The sequence below is a fragment of the Suricata suricatta genome, chromosome 7 (assembly GCF_006229205.1).
Source record: "Suricata suricatta isolate VVHF042 chromosome 7, meerkat_22Aug2017_6uvM2_HiC, whole genome shotgun sequence".
Taxonomy (NCBI): domain Eukaryota; kingdom Metazoa; phylum Chordata; class Mammalia; order Carnivora; family Herpestidae; genus Suricata; species Suricata suricatta.
The window spans coordinates 129,785,238-129,788,733 of record NC_043706.1 but is presented as its reverse complement, the minus strand read 5'-3'; the positions used below and the strand labels follow the sequence as shown (position 1 = coordinate 129,788,733).

The 3,496-nt window shown below is 45.1% G+C and overlaps 1 long non-coding RNA gene across 2 annotated transcripts in view; it reads right to left on the bottom strand.

Annotated features, from left to right (window-relative positions):
* LOC115296920 overlaps positions 1–193 on the bottom strand; it is a 2,621-nt gene extending 2,428 nt beyond the window's left edge. The window contains exon 1 of one of the 2 annotated variants that reach the window (XR_003911140.1): positions 130–193. This is a non-coding gene — a long non-coding RNA (uncharacterized LOC115296920). The remainder of the gene's footprint in view (positions 1–129) is intronic. The other variant, XR_003911141.1, reaches the window with a different exon arrangement.
* Between the last annotated feature and the right edge of the window lie 3,303 nt (positions 194–3,496).

The following is a 3,496-nucleotide window of genomic DNA, read 5'->3' as shown; positions in this document are numbered from 1 at the left end:
TCCCCCCCCCCCCCCCCCCCCGCCCCACTGCCCCTCTCCTGCTCGCATTCTCTCTCCCTCTCTCTCTCAAAAAAAAAAAAGGAACATGTAAAAAAAAATTTAAAAGTACACTGTTCATTAAAAATTTACCTATTAAGACTGGTGCTTTTGGAGAACAAATCAGAGTATTCAGTGTCCTTGGGTTCCATTATCTCCTGATGACAAAGGGAAAAGAACTTCCAGCCCCCTGGTTACTGATTCATATCAGAATGTGGGGTTCACCCATTCATTCACTTAGAAAGCCCTTGCCCTTGGGAGCTTGGATTCTACAAAGGGAATATGGAGAAAAAAAAAAGCAAGGCAACAAATATAAAATATGTTGTAAGAAGTGGTAAGGGCTAAATCAATCCACCAACCCATCAATCATAATAATACATAAATGAAGTAGGTACAGAATGGAGAGTAAGGGAAGGCAAGACGTGGCAGATCTAGTCAGTCCTCGGCTTAAACCACACGCCCCCTCAGCATCCTGCATTTTGCCCTGGTGCAAAATACTTTATTCCCACAAGGTCCTACTTGGCCTGGCTCTCCCCTGCAACCTCTCTGACGTCATCTCCTTCTCTTTTTTTCTCTCATTTCACCAGCTATACTGGCCAAAATGCTGCTGCTAGGAGCCTACGAGATGAGGGGCGTCACTCTATTGCCAGGAGTGTTGCTGCCTCAGCGGGCTGTGCTCTAGCAGATTCCTTGCTCGGGGCCATCTTCCTCAGACAACTGCTTCACTGACTCCTTCAGCCACATCTGCTCACATCTCATCTTCTCTTTAAAAATAAAATTTTTTATGTCTTTTATTTTATTTTGAAAGAGAGAGAGATAGGACTGAGCAGGGGAGATGCAAGAGAGAGGGAGACACAGAACCTGACGCAGGCTCCAGGCTCTGAGCTGTCAGCACAGAGCCCAATGCGGGGCCTGAACCCATGGACTTTGAGATCAGGCTCTGAGCTGAAGTTGGATAATTAACCGACTGAGCCACCCAGTGCCCCTCACATCTCCTCTTCTCAATGAGTTCTGTCCTGACCACCTTATTTGATGGTGAAGCCTGCTTTCCTCCCCTAAACCCACAACCCCAATTTCTTTTACTGTACTCCTTTTTCCATACCTGATCACAGCCGAGCATCTTTGATAATAAACTTATCGCATGTATTAACGTGCTTTTGCTTCCAAAGGTCTGCACCTGCCATTCTTCTTCAGAGCCTGCCTTGGGCAATGGGAGTGCCCACCACTGTGAATGCCTGGGAGCCTGCAGCCCCCTGGGTGGTACTTGGCCAGTGGCTGAGAAGTATAGGGAAGTGAGACCCTAGCTCCTGGGCTTTCGGGAAGGACAAATCCAAGGTCTAAGTGACACTCCAGAGTTCTGAAAGTCCAACTATGTTCTACAGGATTTTGTCTGAAATTGTACCCTTTTTTGGTGTCCCCTCTCCCTGTTCTGCTTTCCTGCCTCTCTTACTGATTCCTCCCCAGAGTGTTTTAACAAATTGCTTAACCCAAGCCCTCACGTCAGCGTCTGCTTCTGAGGAACTCAAGCCTCAGTGGGGAGCAGGCAGCATCCCAGGAATGGGAAGGAAGGCAGGAGGTCTGGATAGATTGGACGTGGGAAGATAAAGGTGCCTTCTGTTATCTCAAATAAAACACATGGTGTCAGCTGGGTGGAGGAAGACTGATGGATTGCCAGGGAGAAAGGAGAAGGTGTGAAATCCACTTGACCCTTTACACAACATGGGGGTTGGAACGCTGACTGTGCCCCCTCATTGTGCAGTTGAAATCCATGTACAACTTTTGACTTCCCAAAAACTTAACTATTAATTGGTCAACTAACTGGTCAATAGTAGTTGACCAGAAGACTTCTGATAGCATTAAACAGTTGATTAACATATATTTTGTCTGTTATATGTATTATGTGCTATATTCCTTTTTTTGACCTTTACTATATTTTTCTTAAAATTTATTTATTTTTAAATAGTTTTTTGTCAAATTGGTTTCCATACAACACCCAGTGCTCTTCCCCACAAGTGCCCTTCCTCCATTACCACCACCTCCCTTCCCCTTTCCCCCTTCCCCTTCAACCCTCAGTTTATTTTCAGTATTCAGTAGGCTCTCAGGTTTTGCGTCCCTCTCTCTCCCCAACTCTCTTTCCCTCTTCCCCTCCCCATGGTCCTCCATTAGGTTTCTCCTGTTCTCCTGTTAGACCTATGAGTGCAAACATATGGTATCTGTCCTTCTCCACCTGACTTATTTCGCTTAGCATGACACCCTCGAGGTCCATCCACTTTCCTACAAATGGCCATTTCATTCTTTCTCATTGCTATGTAATACTCCAGTGTGTGTGTGTGTGTGTGTGTGTGTGTCTGTGTGTGTGTGTGTATGTATACATATATACCACATCTTCTTGATCCATTCATCAGGTGATGGACATTTAGGCTCTTTCCATGATTTGGCTATTGTTGATAGTGCTGCTATGAACATTGGGGTACATGTGCCCCTATGCATCAGCACTTCTGTATCCCTTGGGTAAATCCTTAGCAGTACTATTGCTGGGTTATAGGGGAGTTCTACTGATAGTTTTTTGAGGAGCCTCCACACGGTTTTCCAGAACAGCTGCACCAGTTTACATTCCCACCAACAGTGTAGGAGCGTGCCTGTCTCTCCACACCCTCGCCAGCATCTAAACTCTCCTGATTTGTCATTTTAGCCACTCTGACTGGCATGAGGTGGTATCTCAGTGTGGTTTTGATTTGTGTTTCCCTGAAGATGAGTGATGTTGAACATCATTTCATGTGCCTGTAGGCCATCTGGATGTCCTCTTTGGAGAAGTGTCTGTTTATGTCTTCTGCCCATTTCTTCACTGGGTTATTTGTTTTTCGAGTGTGGAGTTTGGTGAGTTCCTTGTAGATTTTGGATACTAGCCCTTTATCTTAAAATAAAATAATCTAGAGAAAAGAACATCATAAGGAAGAGAAAATACATTTGTAGTACTGTCCTGTATTTATGAAAAACAAAATCCACATATACGTGGACCTATCCAGCACAAACCTATGTTGTTCAAGGGTCCATTATGGTTATCTGGGTGTGTCAGAGATTGAATGTTGTAAGGAAATATGGTAAGACCACTAGGCAGTGTTGACTGATGTTCTCCAGTCAAATGAGCTACTTGGGTGGAGGCCTAGAGAAGGTGAGGGTAGGATTTAATCAAAGGTGAGATTATTCCCAGGAAAGGAAGCTCTGGGGAGAGAGAGTAAAGGGTATTGGTGTATAAGAAAGGAATGATTGTGAAGAGGCGATATGGAACCTTTGCAGGGTACCCCAGGAGGCCAGAACATTGGAGGGGTGGCCTAGAAAAGAGGGTAAAGACAAAGGATCATAGATCCTGATACAGCCAAAGCATTGTCAGCTAAGGGGTAATAGGCTGTGATAAAAGGAAGTGGTGGGCAGAGTGCGGAGAGCCTGGAACTGAGCTTAT